This window comes from Drosophila serrata, unplaced genomic scaffold (genome assembly GCF_035046125.1).
Source record: "Drosophila serrata isolate PLE 108 unplaced genomic scaffold, ASM3504612v1 contig_276, whole genome shotgun sequence".
NCBI classification, from domain to species: domain Eukaryota; kingdom Metazoa; phylum Arthropoda; class Insecta; order Diptera; family Drosophilidae; genus Drosophila; species Drosophila serrata.
In genome coordinates, this window is record NW_028257174.1 from 8,414,153 (window position 1) to 8,434,592 (window position 20,440).

The 20,440-nt window shown below is 35.9% G+C and overlaps 1 long non-coding RNA gene across 4 annotated transcripts in view; it reads right to left on the reverse strand.

The window, feature by feature from the left end:
* The window catches only part of LOC110181660 (uncharacterized), a 222,177-nt gene that overhangs the window by 24,894 nt on the left and 176,843 nt on the right, over positions 1–20,440 (reverse strand). For all 4 annotated transcript variants that reach the window (XR_015272411.1, XR_015272410.1, XR_015272413.1 and 1 more), the window contains one exon: positions 949–1,058. This is a non-coding gene — a long non-coding RNA (uncharacterized LOC110181660). The remainder of the gene's footprint in view (positions 1–948; positions 1,059–20,440) is intronic.

Consider the following 20,440-nt stretch of genomic DNA (forward strand, 5'->3'; position numbering starts at 1 on the left):
GCCCACAAATTGCGTCGCCTCTTTACATAATGGCTATATGGTGCATGAGGCATGGGGGGAATACCCCCTGCGAACACTGTGAACAATGCAATTGTTGTGCAAGTTGCGGCCCAATGGGCGGACTTTTGAAGGGGGGCGGGCGGTGGGGAGGCATAAAAGGGGGGCCTCTAAAAAAATAAAGAAAAAAACCCTTCTAAAATAGCCGCAATGAAAACCTCCTCAATGTGTGTCTGTGCGAAAGATCGCCAGTTACGCTCCAAGTGAGGTCTTTGGGTGAAAGTCCCTTACAAAATATTTAAGGTAGTTTAAATATATAAATAATATATTAAAAATAAATACATTTAATAGAAGAAAGAATAGAAGTTCCCACTTTTTGTTTAAATATTTCTAGCTAATCCCTTAAAGTTCTTAAACTTCTTTATAACAAAAGCTTTGCAGAAGTTTCTTTAATGAATACAAAATAATATTGATAATGACTTCATAATCAAATCTAAAATCCAACATAAGAGAAATATTCATTAATAATGATTTTACCAAACTTTTCAAAGGCAATCATTAATACATTAAAACATAAAAAAAGACGTTCTATGATGTGGTTATAAATGCGGAAGTTCCAGGTTCCATTTTTTGCGACATGAAGCTACAAACTGCCCCTTTTGCCCAGTAATTTTCGTAGGCATGTCTTGAAAGACTCGTCTTCTGGGTGGGCGATTCTTCTCGATCGCCCAAATGCGTGGCCACCTTGGCGCAGGAGCGAGATGGCAACATGGGGAAGAAAGAGAGATGAAGGCATTTTGCATAACGCGACATCAGCATGCAAGGTTTTACACTGACAGAAATATTATGGTAGTTGTGCTTTACATATCAATTTTACAATATGTATTTTATGTGTAAGCCTTGATAATAGAAATCAATATTTAAAAATAAAAATCGTTGAGTTTTACTCACTTTGCCTTTGGTTTGCCTTTGCAAATTCAGAATTTTAAGTACTTGATAATCGGTTTTGAAAAAAACCTTTTATCCATAAAGTCCAGGTGAGTTTATAAATCTTCAAGCACCTATAAAGATTTTGTGAAATGTTTTGATCAGTTTTCGAAGCTAAGACTAGAGAAAGTAGGGAATTCTAGGCTTTACTATTTTTGTATCTACAAATATATTAATTTATAAAATATATTTTCTATACTTTTAATGTTGTTATACATTTTTTAGTATATTTTTTACAGTCCACTCGCTCTGTGGTCTTTCATTTTCTCAGGCTAGCAATCAAAATGTGAACAGCAAGAAGCAGAACACGAAGAGCAGTCCAAGTGGGAGGATGGGATGGAGGAGGATGGGATGGAGGAGGATGAGATGAATGAGAAGTAGATGAAAGAGGTGGAGTAAGGAGGGACAACGACCAGCTAAATTTGAGACCAAAGTGGAGGCGACGCGTCGCCATCATCATCTTCATCTTCATCTTCATCTCGAGGTCTCTCTCTCTCTCCAGCATCTCCAGCAGCATCGTGCATTTACAATTTTCTGCGAAATTTCTTGAAATCTCAACGAGCCGCCCCCTCTTTTCCACTCCCACTCTTTGGCTTTTCCACTTCTCTCCACTTTTTTGTCTCTCTTTTCCTTCTTGTTGTCTTGTTTTCTGGAAATTTTCTGTTGTTGTTGTAGCCCGCCCGCCATCATCGCTTCGCAATTATAATTAAGTTTAATTGAGTGATTGACGTTTTTAGAGAGTGCGCGGTCACCCACAAATCTACAACAACAATGGAGAATGGCGGCACTTAAATTACAAAACACAATCAAAAAAATATAAAGAATTAAAGAAGAAGCACAAGAAAAGATCAGAAACTTAACAAAAAATATAGGTTTCCGGCAGCATCTCAAATTTCTGATTTTAATTTAAGTTAATTCAAAAGCTGAATCTGTGCATTTCGAATTTTGTTCATTACAAATATTATTTTATAAAAATAATAAAAAAAAAATAAATAAAAATTATAAATAAAAATAATAGTAAATAAAGACAAGAAAGAAAACTATCTTCCGGAAACGGAAGATTTAAATACCCCTGAAGTTTGCAATTATAGAATCTAATCGAAAAGCTAGTAAAACTAAGCTTAAAATATTCCTATTCTTTGAATCGATATTTATTGATATTTTTATATGAAAATTTTTATGAAAAAACCAAAGTTTAAAAATATCATAACTCAGCTAAAAAAGTATTAAATTCAATTCAGAAAGCATTTCCTTGTCAGTTTTTGATAGGTTAATAAATCTGCATACTCAGTTTAAAATGTAAATTTTTGACGATTTTTGCAAATTTTAATGATGTAACCCCTTTCCTTTTTTTTTGCAAAAATTTAATATTTTTGAAAAAAAAAATTTTTTTTCTTCCAAGATAGCTAGAAAGATTTGCCTGCTGATCCTGATCAAGAATATATATGATTTATAAGGTCGGAAATGTTTTCTTCACTGCGTTTTAAGCTTCTGACTAAAATTATAATTCCCAGTACCCAGTATACCCACACAATTTAAAGTATTTCTTATATAATTGAATTAATAATATATTGATATATTCCTCGTGCAAAATTATTTCTAAGCTGATACCTATTTCTTTTAGGAAATTCGTATATTCCTACTGTTTTGTTCATATTTTTCTTTTCGCTGGACAACAAATAATCGGCAGAGATTGTGAAATCATAATCATAATCATCGACGTTCCAATCATAATCGAAACAAGTAAAAAAAACAACAAAAACCGAAACAAAATACTGAAAGACAGCAGCAGCAACAATGGCCGTTTGTTCAAGTGCCTCCACTCTGGGCTCTCGGCTCTAAGCTCAGCCCACCCCCTCCAAAAATAAAAAAAAACACCACCCCCTCCAACCGAAATCCCACTCCCCTTTTGAGGGGGAGACGGGCTGCGTGGGTGGCCCCTTCACTAGACTAAAAACTAAGAGATACTGCAAGAAAATAAAGGGAACTATGGATTAAAAAATAATAATGATATATTAATATTAAGTAGAAAGCATCCTATTATTTATATATACAATTTTATTATATTATTTAAATGTATTTTTAATAGTTCTCATTTTTATTATATTTCTTTGATTTTTTTTTTGATAGTTTCGCTATTAAAAATATTTGTTTAAAGCTTGTTAAGAGGACTTTTAGAATATCTTAGGAGTTGCCTTTACTTTTTTAAGAAATTAACAGAAATTTATGAAAACAACTAATTTGTCTTATTAAAAAATACTGGTTTATTTTTGTAATTTGTAATTTTTTGCTCTGTGCTTTGATTGCAGCATGCCGCTTTTCCACTTTTCCGCTTTTCCACTTGGCCACTGGACATTGCACAAATTCGATGCTTGCATCAATTGCCAAGTTGCAACGGCAAAACAGCAACAATCGACACAACACAGGCAACATGAAAATGTTGACAACTTTTTTTTTGTTTTTGGGGGGTTCAGCTTGTTGTTTTTGGCTTGTTTTGTGGGTGGTCTTTTTCCCCCCACAATCTGAGAGGGCGAAGCTAAAAAGAGGTGCTTGGTTAACTGTTCGTTCTACCAAAAAGTAAGGGGAACTACTCGAAATCTATAACAAATTGAGACAAGTTTTATATATATTCACCATATTACACAAGTTTTATATGCTTTTTATGATCTGACAAAGAAGTAGAGACTACTGGAGATTCTTAGAGAATTCTATAGATTTTTGGTTAGTCTTAATGACTTGGTAAATGAAACTGGTAGAGTCACTTCCTCAACCCACATCCCCTGCTTAAAGTCATACACACACTCTAAAAGCTGGCTTTGATTTGCCCCTGATTAAATCCCCCGATGCCGATGCCGGATTTTGGACTCTTTTTTTATTTGGATTGGATATAGCCCATCAAAGCGGGTCGTAAAATGCTCTCGTTCAGCGATTTTTAACAAGCCAACTCGAGTGGAGGGCTCCCAATCGATGGGATGCGATGCGATAGACCCATCATATCACATCACATCCGCGCGTAATAAAATGCACGCACGCACGTCCGACACCCAAGAAGCTATGCCCCCAAATACAGCAGGGTTCAATATAATAGGAGTCAATCAAAATTAGAAAATAATATATGATGTACTTAATCAAATTTTATAAGATTTTACTAATGAAATACTGGTTATTAGTAGATACTTCGTACGATACTTTTAATAGCTAGTTCTTTAACAAGTTTTTATCAAAACTTCTTGCTTATATTCCTTATTTAAATACATTTTTTTTTTTTAAATTCAAAGTTATTTTACGATTTAAGATACCTTTTTTGTGGTTGTTTTCGTTGTGACAAGTTTATTATATTTCAAATTGATAATTATATTGAGTTCTTGATAGAAGTTTGTGTACTAGAGCCTGATTACCTCAAAGAATAACTTTTAATCTATAGAATCTAGATAGTTTATTATTTTTTAAACACATATAAAGATTTTGTCAAAAGTTTTACTGAGTTTCTGAAGCTAAGGCTTCAATCGATTGGGCATTCTTAACTTAATCCATGTTCTATCTTTATGCTCTTGCATAAAACTCTACTTTATTTTTCTAAATTTAAATTTAAATTCAAAATATTTAATTTTTCAGAACCCTTGCTATTCTCTTAACTGCCACTGTACAAACAAACCCCCTTCGCGGGCGTTGTCTGATGTCTATACAGCATCCGCAGTCATCTAATCAACTTTGATCTCTTCTCTGGGGAGGGGAGCTCCCTTAATTCCCAAAATCCTACAAAATATCTTTACCTTCTTGCGTGTTTGGTCATTTGTAACACCTAACGGTTTGATTTGTATAATCGTTTAAACCAAAACATTATAATTAACATAAGTCCCTTCCCTTCCCCTGGAAAGCCTTGATTGGCCGAAAACAAGACTGCATTTTGGGATTTCGGCTTTCTTTTCGAAGCGAAATCGATGAAAGCATAAAAGAGTTAATTGATTTTTGGTCGTTAGTTCTTTCTGATGATTATGTTGAGCTTATAATCCGAAAATATGGTTAATGGATCGTTTATAATGGTTAAAAATAAATAATAAAGGTAGATCTTAAGGGAAATAGCTTCTAAGTAAGAGTGAATTCAAGTTACTTAACAATTTTATTTAACTTTTTTACTGCCGGATATGGCTAGATTGATTAGGCTCTTGATGCTGATCAAGAATATATATAATCTATATAATATATGATTTATAGGGTCGGAAATGATTCCCCCACTGGGTTTTAAACTTGTGACTGAAATTATAATATCCTCTAATTATATTATATAAATTGTTTTCAATATTTCTTATTAGTTATTATTTCTTTTTAACCAAAATGCAATATACTGACAGCTTTAACTGTAGCTTTAATCTAATTAAATTTACTTTTTAAATGTCTTTGTTAAATCCCAATGATTTCCCAGAATTTATCCACAATTCATATACTTTTTGGCAATGGCAGTCACTGGGCTTTGTCGATCCATCAAAGATGAGCCCAATCAAATCGATTTGGTCATAACTCCCAATGACATCTATCAATGCTTTTTTTTCTTTTAAAGGCTCCTTTTGGCCAGGATCTGGAGACAGTTCCAGGATCCCAATCTCCTGGCTGATCCAAGAGTTACGAGCTGCTGTCAAGCTCAACTGAGGGCAAAGCCATGTGACGTGGTGACCCTTTTGTCCGGCGATGCGTCTCCATAAATTGGATCGCCCCGGAATCAGACGATATATGTATGTATGTATATAAGCTCGTTGGCTCTGGAGATGATGAGTTCAGTCGAGAGTTCGGCGGAAAGTCGCCCGGTCACGGTGGTCTATGTATGTCAATTAAGAGCCAGCGGTTAGCCGCCGCTGATTTATGCAATTGTCTGACATATGCACAGAGAAATATTTAAGGAAAATGTTTTTTAAATTAATTATTTATTATATATACAAATTTTTAAATGCTTGGGCCATTAGGAAAATATTGGAAGAAGTCTGATATAAGTCTATCTATATATACATCTGATATAGGAAAAATCGGATGATTTATAGAACTCTGAACAGCAAGTATCTATGACTAGTAAGTATCTATGGCCAGTAAGTAACTCTGAACAGCTAGTATCTATGACTAGTAAGGATCTATGACCAGTAAGTAACTATGACCAGCAAGTATCAAATACCAGTAAGAATGTTTGATCAGTAATTAACTTTGAACACTAATAAACAATGACTTGCAACTTTTGTAACACAACACATTCCTGAGACTTGGCCGGCAGCAGCCACTTCGTTCCGGGGAAGTTAAAACCAGTTGGGAATCATATGATCATGAGATTTGTTTTGGAACAAATTAAAGAGCAAGCTATTTGAATGAAACTATAGAGTTATTCGACAATATCATTTTACTAGTATATAAGTCTGAGCATGGCGAATCGGTGGACTATATATATCTATATATACATCTGATATAGGAACAATTGGACGATTTATAGAACTATGATCAGTTACTAACTCTGAACAGCAAGTACATATCTATGACAAGTAAGTATCTATGACTAGTAAGTAACTCTGAACAGCAAGTATTTATGACAAGTAAGTATCCATGACTAGTAAGTAACTATGACCAGCAAGTATCAAATACCAGTAAGAATGTTTGATCAGTAATTAACTTTGAACACTTATAAACAATGACTTGCAACTTTTGTAACACAACACATTCCTGAGACTTGGCCGGCAGCAGCCACTTCGTTCCGGGGAAGTTAAAACCAGTTGGGAATCATATGATCATGAGATTTGTTTTGAAACAAATAAAAGAGCAATCTATTTGAATGAAACTATGGAGTTATTCGACAATATCATTTTACTAGTATTTAAGTCTGAGCATGGCGAATCGGTGGACTATATATATCTATATATACATCTGATATAGGAACAATCGGACGATTTATAGAACTATGATCAGTAACTAACTCTGAACAGCAAGTACATATCTCTAACAAGTACGTATCTATGACTAGTAAGTAACTCTGAACAGCAAGTATCTATGACTAGTACGTATCTATGACTAGTAAGTAACTATGACCAGCAAGTATCAAATACCAGTAAGAATGTTTGATCAGTAATTAACTTTGAACACTTATAAACAATGACTTGCAACTTTTGTAACACAACACATTCCTGAGACTTGGCCGGCGGCAGCCACTTCGTTCCGGGGATGTTAAAACCAGTTGGGAATCATATGATCATGAGATTTGTTTTGGAACAAATAAAAGAGCAATCTATTTGAATGAAACTATGGAGTTATTCGACAATATCATTTTACTAGTATATAAGTCTGAGCATGGCGAATCGGTGGACTATATATATCTATATATACATCGGATATAGGAACAATCGGACGATTTATAGAACTATGATCAGTAACTAACTCTGAACAGCAAGTACATATCTCTAACAAGTACGTATCTATGACTAGTAAGTAACTCTGAACAGCAAGTATCTATGACTAGTACGTATCTATGACCAGTAAGTAACTATGACCAGCAAGTATCAAATACCAGTAAGAATATTTGATCAGTAATTAACTTTGAACACTAATAAACAATGACTTGCAACTTTTGTAAGACAACACATTCCTGAGACTTGGCCGGCAGCAGCCACTTCGTTCCGGGGATGTTAAAACCAGTTGGGAATCATATGATCATGAGATTTGTTTTGGAACAAATTTAAAAGCAAGCTATTTGAATGAAACTATAGAGTTATTCGACAATATCATTTTACTAGTATATAAGTCTGAGCATGGCGAATCGGTGGACTATATACATATATCTATATATACATCTGATATAGGAACAATCGGACGATTTATAGAACTATGATCAGTAACTAACTCTGAACAGCAAGTACATATCTCTAACAAGTACGTATCTATGACTAGTAAGTAACTCTGAACAGCAAGTATCTATGACTAGTACGTATCTTTGACCAGTAAGTAACTATGACCAGCAAGTATCAAATACCAGTAAGAATATTTGATCAGTAATTAACTTTGAACACTAATAAACAATGACTTGCAACTTTTGTAACACAACACATTCCTGAGACTTGGCCGGCAGCAGCCACTTCGTTCCGGGGATGTTAAAACCAGTTGGGAATCATATGATCATGAGATTTGTTTTGGAACAAATTAAAGAGCAAGCTATTTGAATGAAACTATGGAGTTATTCGACAATATCATTTTACTAGTATATAAGTCTAAGCATGGCGAATCGGTGGACTATATATATCTATATATACATCTGATATAGGAACAATCGGACGATTTATAGAACTATGATCAGTAACTAACTCTGAACAGCAAGTACATATCTATAACAAGTAAGTATCGATGACTAGTAAGTAACTCTGAACAGCAAGTATCTATGACTAGTACGTATCTATGACTAGTAAGTAACTATGACCAGCAAGTATCAAATACCAGTAAGAATGTTTGATCAGTAATTAACTTTGAACACTAATAAACAATGACTTGCAACTTTTGTAAGACAACACATTCCTGAGACTTGGCCGGCAGCAGCCACTTCGTTCCGGGGATGTTAAAACCAGTTGGGAATCATATGATCATGAGATTTGTTTTGGAACAAATTTAAAAGCAAGCTATTTGAATGAAACTATAGAGTTATTCGACAATATCATTTTACTAGTATATAAGTCTGAGCATGGCGAATCGGTGGACTATATATATCTATATATACATCTGATATAGGAACAATCGGACGATTTATAGAACTATGATCAGTAACTAACTCTGATCAGCAAGTACATATCTATGACAAGTAAGTATCTATGACTAGTAAGTAACTATGAACAGCAAGTATCTATGACTAGTAAGTATCTATGACCAGTAAGTAACTATGACCAGCAAGTATCAAATACCAGTAAGAATGTTTGATCAGTAATTAACTTTGAACACTAATAAACAATGACTTGCAACTTTTGTAACACAACACATTCCTGAGACTTGGCCGGCAGCAGCCACTTCGTTCCGGGGATGTTAAAACCAGTTGGGAATCATATGATCATGAGATTTGTTTTGAAACAAATTAATGAGCAAGCTATTTGAATGAAACTATGGAGTTATTCGACAATATCATTTTACTAGTATATAAGTCTGAGCATGGCGAATCGGTGGACTATATATATCTATATATACATCTGATATAGGAACAATCGGACGATTTATAGAACTATGATCAGTAACTAACTCTGAACAGCAAGTACATATCTATAACAAGTAAGTATCTATGACTATTAAGTAACTCTGAACAGCAAGTATCTATGACTAGTACGTATCTATGACTAGTAAGTATGATCATTAGATTTGTTTTGGAACAAATTAATGAGCAAGCTATTTGAATAAATCTATGGAGTTATTCTTCTATGTAATTTTACTTGTACGTAATTCAGAGCGTGGCGAATTGGTGGGCTTTATATATGTATCATATATATATATAGCTGCCACGATCGGAAAATATTATTTCTTTTCAGTTTTCATCAGATATTCATCAAATTCGATACATAGCTATTATTCATTAATCTAGAATTTGTGTTATATTTTATGAAAATCGGAATTCTATATCATATAGCTGTCATACAAACGATGAATGAAATAAAAGCAGGCATTACTTTATTGTTTTTTAACATAAATATATATAATTTATATTGTATTATTTCCCAGTGTTCGAATTTCAATCTGCAAGGGTATATAAACTTCGGTGTGCCGAAGTTAGCTTCCTTTCTTTTTTGTAATGTTAACAACTTAAAATCCAAACTGTATTCTCTCTGTGTAAGTCAGCGCCCACGGCTTTGGGTTAGAGATCAAGTCAGAGACGATGGCCAGAGACTTCCTTCCGTTACAGTTGCCCAAAAAAAAGTTATATATATATATATATAAGTAAAGAGTATGCCTCTCTGGACATTGGCCAACTAATTGGCGGACGTTGTGTGCCCGCTTTGGGGCAATCAAAAATAAGAAAAAAAAAAACAACAAAAAAACCCAAAAAGAGGCACGGGAGGCACTGATAATAACTTCTTCAACGAGCCCCATGAAGTGAAATTATTCGGGTAAACATGCACGCTAATTACAAAACCCTCAAAAAAAAAACAACAGGAAAAAAAGGGGGGCACAAAAAAAAAAAGAAAAGAAGCAGCGACGCCGGGAGGGGGGCGGTCCAGAAAAATGATATAATATTTTATGAATCAATTCACGAGAGCGCCAAGTGGACCACCGTCGCTGTCAGTGGCGACGCCGCCAGTCGCCAGTCTCCAACCCTTCGTCTTTAGTCTCGGCCAGCCAGTCTTCCAGTCTTTCCGTCTTCCAGTCTTCCAGTCTTCTCTTCCTCCCCCTTTGGCCCCACCTCTTTTGGTTGGAGGCACACGAATATCGCCATCGTCGTGCAGTTAGCGAATGAGCCACTTAAAGAGCCACAAATAATAATAACGACTTTAACGACAACCACAACAACAGCCGGAGATCAGGCCTCCGCCACACAGAGAGCGGGCCACAGTCTTTGGAGCCAGTCTTCTCTGGGAGAACACTGAGAAAAATAATTCATGAAACTCTCAAGTATATAAAACCCATCACTTAACTATTATCCTCTTACTTTAAAGCAATTTTCTAGTCAAAAATAATTTCCTAAAGTGTAGGAGAGAAAACTTTAATGATATGTTTTAAATTTCGTATACAAATTTTCTCTCAGTGCCTTGGGAGCCACACAAAGTTGAGCCTCCTCGCTTATGACTGGACTGGCGTTTCGATTATGACTGGTCTTTTGGGATATATATTTGGTGCCCCGGCGCTCTGTTCCTTTTTTCCTCGTTTTTTATTTTTTTGGCGGAATGAGAAGGGTCGTTCTGTGGGCCCATTGCCGCGCCCTAACAAGCACAAATCAACAGGTTTATTATGATATGGCCCAGAGGATCAGGACGAGCCAAGAAGAGGATAAGGAGGAGGAGGAGCAGTAGAAGGAGCAGGTCAGTGGCTGTCAAACTGCGTGGTTCAGGTCATTACGGCGGTTCAGAGGTACAAAGGCATCACATATTCATAATGATTTAAAGTCACAAAAAAGGGAAGGAAAATAAATCATACGAAATAAGTAAATATATATAAAACAAAGCAATACAATATATATAATATTATATATAAATAGCCGTATTCGTTAGGCAATAGCATCACAATTTCAATTCAAAACTCATTAAAAATCCTTAAAATTCAAGTAAAAAGAAACTTACAAGCTTAAAAAACATATAAAAACCGTATGAAATCTTGTATTTTTGTAAGAAACTATTGCCAGAGTAAAACATTTTATTAATTTGATTTACATATTTTCTTGCAAAAATTAAAGTCAAAATAAGCATACAGGCTGACAGGATCCCCCGTGATATGTATGTTATATCCTGCATGGCTTATGAGCTGTCAATCAATATTTGCACCTTTGACCCCGACGACTGCGTCATTAAAGATGGCCGCCGGGCAGACACAAGCTCACACCTCCCAAATACACACACCTACTTACACACACACACACCCTACACCCACCCACGCATCTACGCCCACCTACACACACTCAGGTCTCGCATCAGGTCAGCATCAGCGGAAATCAGTTTGTATGAAATTTGTCCAGGAAAAGCCCCAGAAAATGGAGGATATTTTTCATAATTCAAAATGGAAGAGTAAAGGCTGTTACTAAAAATGAGCTCCATACTTTTAAATAAAAGATAATCATACTTCTTTTTAACTAATTAATATTGACTCAAATGAAACTTGATTGTTTACTTGACTAACTATTATTATTCCTTACCTATTCTAATAATTATATTATTTTAAATTTCTCTAATCAACATTTATATTAAGAATTATAATACTTCTACTTTCTTAAAAAATTTCTTAACCAGATAACAAACAATTCGCGCATTTTTCCCCAACAACTTGGCTACTTATTTCTATAATTTCTTGATTCCCTTCATTATATACAATATATATTCTGACCCTTTGACTCTGCGGTTGAATGAACCAGTCAATACAGGGATATCCTGGCTTATCCTGTTGCTGAATGAAAGGGTCATATTCAAATATATTTATATATATATAAATAAAGATATATATATATTATATGTACGTAGCACATATCCTTTTTTGGGGAGCTTCTCGAATTACCATAAAAGTTGGTTCACCGGCGTCAGCGTCGGCGGCGGCGGTGGCGGTGTCGCTCCTCTGATCTTTGCCTTGGATGTCTAAGTTTTCGAGGCAGCTAACCCCGCCTCCGAACCGCCCACGCCCCCTTGGTCCTGTTTGTCCCTTGTTGTCCCTTGTTTGTTGTTTGTGGTGGATCAAAGGTGCCGGCATATCCTGTGCTTGAGTTTCATTCATTGAGCCGGGAGCCAGGAGCCAGGAGCTCCGCTCTCTGTGTGTGTTTGTGTAAACTTATATGGGGTCTGATCTGATCCTTCCTCGGCTCCTCTCTCCTTAACCCTCCAAAGTTCCTTATGCCCGATCCTGGCCTTTGAATGCTAATTCCTAATTGGGTAACCACAAAGACCTAATTAAGCTGTTGCCATTGTGACAGCGGCGGTACATCCCTCTTGCCTCTTGTCTAGGCTAGAATTTAAGGGATTTTACAGGATTCTTTCAATGCCAGGTGTCAGGCAAAGTAGCAGACATCTGCTGGCAGTGCTCCCTGAGCTTGAAGGGATTTATTCAAAGGGCTTTTTAAGAGGGCAAAGAACCTTAGAAAATCAAGTAATACTAAAATAAATAGTTTGGACTTAGGAAAGTTGATGAAAAGACTTGAGAAATATATATTTTAAGCTGTGATTCTGCTTAAATTACTTAAAAACAAGCAGAGATATTTATGAAAATGATTTATATCAACTTTTAAGGCTCCTTCCTGGCTTATTTTTCTTATATTTATTTCATAGGAAAGCAAAGAATCTTAGAAAATTAAGCATATTAAGAACAGTGGAGAGAAATACTTAAAAAATACCTATGTTTAACTGTGATTCTGCTTTAATTAATTACAAATAAGCTAAAACTATGAAAAATATTTATATCAAATTGTAAGACTCTTTTCTGGCTTAGTTATCTTATATTTCCTTTTGTTTTCCCTGAGGATTTCGGGCATTTTAAATCTTATTTGTTGATGTTCTTAAAGCCAGTGACCCGCCCCCTTGAGCAGCCAATGCATTGACCTCCTTCACTCTCTGGTTGAGGTAACTCCTTCTCTACTTCCCTCTCTACCCCCTCTCAACGCCCCTGCTCTCCTATCCACCTCTTACCCTTACAGCGGAAACGTCAGAGTTCCTGGCGAAGGAGGCGCGAACAGGCAAAGAGTGCCAGCCATACTCAACACACACTTACATGGCACTATGGCCATAATGGCCGGACCGAATGCCACAAACACACACACACTCAGGTATACATAAATATATTCATATATATATAATATATATATAGAGAATATATATATGAGAAAATTCCACCCCATTTCGGCAGAGTGGAGTGGCTTGGTCTGGCTCCTGTGATTTCCTGCAGAAAGTGCCTCGAACGGAGCTCTAAGTGGCCTAATTAGCAGCCGTGCGGCGATCAACACCACTCGTCACCGTCACCATCATCACCATCATCACCATCATCATCATCATCACCATCATCATCATCATCGTCATCATCATCATTCTTATCGCATCGAGTGCACCATCTTACCACCCTTCTCCCTGCTCTTTGACCCCTAACCCCAGAGCATGCGAGTATTTTGCATATTATTTCACGCCATTGTAGCGCTTTCAACGCTAAACCGAACAAAGTAAGCTACAAAATGCAGCAACAAAAAAACATGGTAAAATATACACCAAAAAAATATACAAACAAAAAAAAAAAATATAGCAAGTAAAACAGTGAAGAAAAGTCGAGGTATCGGCGGAAGATGGCAGCCAAACTACAAAACAATGAGGCAACTGAGTGCCAGAAAAACTCTGTCGCCGTTGTTACCTCAGAGACCAGGAGTTACATAGTCACTGGAACAAAATATATAGTTTTCTAGTTCAAAAATACCAAAAGCATGTATTTCTTTAAGTGAGAAATAATTATAGCAATGATATATATCTTTTGAGAAGGTTTTCCTAAAGAAGAACTTAAGTTCCAAGGCTTTATTCTATCGCAGCATCATCAAATATGATTTCCTTTTATTTAAATTTCCTTTTGCAGTATGAAATGTTGATAAAAAAAATAGGTAAGTACAAGAAATAATTATAAAATGTATAGATTATATATCTATTAATATTTATATAATATATTAATAAGCAAACAATCTAAAAGCGAGTGTAAGCATCGAAGCATCATGCTATGAGTCCGACCACCAAAACCATTTTTAAAGTCCTAAAAAGTAAAAAAAAATAGGAACGATATTTATAGTTTATAAGTCTACAAAAATTATGGGTTAATACGTCTAAAATAAGGTTTTGTTTTTGTATTCCCAAGTGGTATGAAAACTCTCCTTTCAAGATGTTTCACGTTAACAAAAGAAGCTCTTAAAACTAAACAAAAAAACCCTTGAAGAAGTCACCTTATCTTCTTAGATTTTATATTATTTTGTAATAATATTTTTTATATATTATATATTTTAAAATAATATTTGTTTTCAGTGCTTTTAGGCAGACTCTACTTCTTGTTTTTTAACATTTGCTGCTTTTTTCTCTGTTTTCTTCTGTTGTACCTTTTGCTGGTCTTTGGCGTTAGTCGCCGCACTTTGGGCGGCAAATGGCGGCTCCTATAGTTTACAGTTTGATTTACCCACCTGGGCACCTGGCCCACACACCTATGTATGGCCCCTCACCTGGGGGGGGGGGCAGGTGGATAAGAGGCTAGGTGGCAGGTGGCAGGTGCAGGCTCAGGTAGGTGTGTGTAACCCTACCGCCTGTAAGCCGGGCCTGGGACCATGTATTCCCCCATTTTGCAGTTGGTTTTTCTTTTTTTTTTTGCAGGCAGCCAGCTTTTGGCATGGCTTCCGTTTTGGGGCTGACTGCCATGATTTGTTGTTGTGCCAATGAATTTTCCTCTTTTCTTTACCAGCTTTTCACCTCCCTATTTTTTTTTTGTTGTACCTTTTTTCCTCGGAAGGTGTTGTCGTTGTTGCCCCACACATTGGATCATTTAGTGGCTCCAGTGGCAACTGGCTTTTTTCTTCTTATTTTTCCCTAGTGTTTCTCCCATTTTACTCCCTTTTTACTCCCCCTTTTGCCACCTGCTCTTCTCCATTTGCATTTCCACAAAATCATGCCTTTTCAGAGGGAGGAACTTGGTGTGTAGCTCTTGGGGAGCAAATCCAGACTTGTCATTGGCATCCATAACCATTTTCACCTGGCATTTTCCTGTGCCTTGACCACAAAGGCCATACAAAATTTGTTATCAAGACAAGGCCTTGGAAAAATATGGAGAAGCTGTATTTTCGAAATGGGATTCCCAAAAAATGCATTTGCAAAAGCTCAAAACGGAATCATCCAATCAAAAATGTGATTCATTTCTCTCAAAATTAGGTATTTGTTTTGGGAATTAACAACTTTACTTTAAGTAAAAATTAATTCAGTTTATGGTAGGGATTTTTAAGAGTAAGGGGGGACGACTTAATCATATAGCTGCCATAAGAACGATTTATTATAGCTTTTACAGTTATAAAAAATTTTTATCATCTAATTTGATTATAGGGTATCTTCTTAATCATTATAGAATTTCGTTTTTAGTTTTATGAAAATCGAAATACTATATAATATAGATGTCAGAGAAACGGTTGTTAAATGTAGAGGATCAGTAAGTACCTTTCGACAGCAAGTTACTATGACCAGTAAGTAACTCTGAACAGCAAGTACCTATGAGCAGTAAGTAACTATGATCAGAAAGTATCTATTACCAGTAAGTATGTTTGATAAGTAATTAACTTTGAACACTAATAAACAATGACTTGCAACTTTTGTAACACAACACATTTCTGAGACTTGGACGGCAGCAGTCACTTCGTTCCGGGGATGTTAGAACTAGTTGGGAATCATATGATCATAAAATTTGATTTGGAACAAATTTAAGAGCAAGCTATTTGAATGAAACTATGGAGTTATTCGGCTATATAATTTTACTAGTATATAAGTCTGAGCATGGCGAATCGGTGGACTATATATATCTATATATACATCTGATATAGGAACAATCGGACGATTTATAGAACTATGATCAGTAACTAACTCTAAACAAAAAGTACATATCTATGACAAGTAAGTATCTATGACTAGTAAGTAACTATGACCAGCAAGTATCAAATACCAGTAAGAATGTTTGATCAGTAATTAACTTTGAACACTAATAAACAATGACTTGCAACTTTTGTAACACAACACATTTCTGAGACTTGGCCGGCAGCAATCACTTCGTTCCGGGGATGCTAGAACTAGTTGGGAATCATATGATCATGAAAATTGATTTGGAACAAATTTAAGAGCAAGCTATTTGAATGAAACTATTGAGATCTTCGTCTATTTCATTTTCATACTATATAAGTCTGAGCATAGCGTATCGGTGGACTATATATATACATATATATAGCTGCCATAGGAGCGATCGGAAAATTTTAAGAAAAAAAAATTATTACTTTTGCAGTTTTTAACATATTTTAATCAAATTTTATGTATAGCTATTATTTATAATTAATTTTTAAACCAAAACATTAGCTGGAAAGGCAAGTCTATAAAACTTAGAGATGATTATTTTAAGGGAATCTATTTATTATATAAATGTAAAATATTCTAACCCTTTGATACAAGCCACAAGTGTAAATTCTACAAAAAGACATCTAAAGACATCCTAAATCTATAACAAATTATAACTAGATCCAAAGAATAATAACATTAAAATTTGGATTTCGATTTGGATTTGGAACACAAGTTAGCCCTGCTTTTTGAGTGACCCCCCAAGGCGCGACTTTTGACTGGAGGCCACATGTGTGGTGTGTGCGTGGTGTACCCTATATTTGTGTGTGTGTGTGTGTGTGTGTGCTTTGGCGGGGTACAGTTGTGCCATCGGATGGATGGTGCCTCAATTAGTGGCACTCCACAAGCGCAAGCGCGCTGCAATTGTCGGGGGCAAGGGGACAGACCACCGACAGACCGTTCGACCGACCGACGACTACGCCAAAAGAGGTGCTTACGTAGGGGGTTTCGTTACGTACTGGGATTGGGTCCGGGATTGAAACTGCGAACTGAAAACTGTCGACCTGGGGTGGCATATCAGACGGTGTGTGTGTGCGCCCAGTGAGAGAGAGGGAGTGAGAGTGAGAGGGACAGAGAGCACACACACTCGGCGTGTGTGAATGACATGGGCCCAGCCAGCGGCTGTTCGTTGGAAGACAGCTGCGACATATGCACAAAAGCGGCAGTGAGACAACAGCAACAGCAGTAGCTGCTGCCGCAGCAGCAACATCCAAAGTGTACACTCAGAAAAAACGATATAAATTTTAACAAGATTTTCAATAACATTTTTAAGCGTTTCATATAATGTTTACCTTGAAGCTTTAAAGATTAATATTTAATAAAAAACTATATAAATATGAATTTCCAAGACACTTTCAGGGCTAGCAAACTTCAAAAATAAAATAAATGATATAAAAATAATGAATTTACAGTTGGTAAAGATGTACTTTATCTTAAAAATTGCTCTCTAAGATGCGAATTTGTGTATTTCGTATCAATACTTTAGGATTAATTAACAATGTTTAAATTATAACAAAGAAATTAATACAAGGTTCATTTTTAAATTAAAAATAATATATACACTAAATATTAATTGAATAAAAGTTTAAATCTTAATTTTAATAACAGCAGTGGGCACTTTAGGCTCTCAAAAAAGACTTTTAAAAAGAACAAAGTGTAATCCAGAACTTGTGATTCAATAAAATCTAAATTAAGAAATTACTATGATCAAGTGTAAGATAATCTCTACTAAGACCTATAATTATTATAAATTTATAGAAACTACTTAAATCAACATTTTTGTTGGAGTGCACCAACAGCAACATCAACAACAACGACACATGAAGGCGGCATTGTCAACGCTGCAAACTGTCACACGGACAAAAGCAAAGAGGGGTTAAAGGGTACAGGGGGCTTGGAAAGCTTGGAGAAGTGGATGGGGGAGAAAGCAGAGACAAGTGGCTCTCAGCTGGGGTCGCTAGGTCACCCCCCGACCCAGCTCCAGCTCCCAGCTCCAGACCCAGTCCCATCCCCAAGCCCAATTCCAATCCCTTCTTGCAAACTGCTTTCCCAGTGCGAGCTGGAACTGAAACTGGCATGCAAATTACTGTCGAGCATGCTCATCTAAATTAGCAGCGGGGTTTGCGGGGGCAACAGTGGGTTAAAGAGGTTCCACGGACCTGGGAGGGTTAAAAGAAAGGAGAATGATGGAAACGGGAGGCGATTCGGAGAATACCAGAGAGGAGCCCCTACGACCAGAGGGTGGCATATATGCATAATTATTTTTATTATTATTCTCTATGCCCCCGTCCTCTTCTCTGTCCCTGTCCCTCTCTCTCTCTCTCTCACTCACTCTCTCTCTCTCTCTCTCTCTCTTGCTCTCTTTCTCTTTTTCTCTCTGATTCTCTCTCTCTCTCTCCCCCTTTCGCTGGGCACAGATTGCGACTTCAGCGCCTACCAAAGACTACACAGTGGGGCTAACTGCAAGGCTCCATCCCGAAAAATGACTAGGGACTAGACTAAGAACCTATATAACCTAGAACCTATTAAAAAACTTAATATAATAATATAATATAATTGGAAAAATAAAACTTTAAAAATAGCAAACCTCAGCCAAAAAGGCCTTAAACTCAAATCAGAAAGCTGTTCTATGTTAGTTTTTCTTAGGTCAATAAATCTGTGTACTCAGTTTTAAATATAAAAAAAATTAAAATTTAAGCCAATTTTTAAAAATTTTAACGATGTAACCCCTTATAAAATATTAAAAAAACTGAAAAAAAAAATTGTTTCCGTCTGTTATAGCTAGATCGATTCGGCTGTTGATGCTGATCAAGAATATAAATGATTTATGGGGTCGGAAATGACTCCTTGACTACGTTTGAAGCTTTGGACTAAAACTACAATACTTAGCAAGGCTATAAAAGTACCCCAAATAATATGATATATAATATAATATAAATTGTTTTAATTAAATACCTATAAAAGCAACTTTAAGTGGGTTTTAAAGTCATTTAAAAATTGTAGTATGTCTCATATTTTAAAACATTTACCGTTCTTATTTAAATGCTTTTAAAAAAATCACAAATAAATGAAAATCGTATAATAATGATTTTTTAAATATAAACCCCATATAATTCTCTAAAAATATTCTAAATAAAATTGAACCCACCGTCCATCGTCTCCATCTTCTCTGGCAGCTTCGGCTCCGAACATGGCACCGACGCAATGTGCCGTAAAAATAATTATGGCTGCAACTGCACAATTTTCCTAGTAAAACCAAAGCTAACCCCCACTCCCCTCCGCCGTCCCTGATTTGCCACACCCCCTTGGACGCTTGCAACGCTTTCTGCGCCCCTTGCCAGGAGTTTGGCTGCTGGAAAAGCCAGAGGGAAAAGCCAAGGGGGAGTTGCAGCTGGTCTTGTCACAAGAATCTAATGTGCAATTTTATTTTACCGCATGCCACGCCCACTATGTCGGCATGAGGAAGGCCAAAAAGCCCCTCGCCACTCAAAAAAAAAAAAAAAGAGGGGGCTAGACTTGCCTTTTTAGGATGCGAATCATCAGGCTTACATAATTAACATACTGCACACACATATTGCACTGAAGGGGGTTGTGTTCGAGGCACTCCTTGAAAAAGGGGGAATCACCAATTTGTCACCAGAGTCCTTGATAATGTTCCTCCTTTTTTTACTAGTTTAAAAAAGGTCTCTCTATTAAATATTAATTTGGTAACAGGGTATACAGCAATTAGCGATTTAAGTGTGATCTTTTTTAAGTACAAATAACTTTGTTGATTTATTTTTAAGCATTTAAAATATATAGTTTAATTCAAAACCAATTAACACCTATTTTCTTCTGAAAACTCTTTCAAAGTCTTGGGTTTAACCCATTTTTGAAGTAGGTTTTTGATTGTTTTAAGCTTAAAAGTAAGTAAGTAATATTTATAAGACTTTAAGCTTAGCTTAAATCTAATCAAATCCTTTTAAAATATTTAAATAATACTTCATAAGTTATATATATCAAAGCATAGTTCTGTTTATTTGCGTTTTTCCCAATTCTATCTAAGCCTTTAAGCTGCTTTTCAAATTCTTTGGAATTACCAGTCAAGTCACATTTTTTTTCTGGCACTTTTTGAGGCAACTTGAATTGGCTTTTTGGGCAAATTTGAATGATGCTCATTACAGGACTGGATG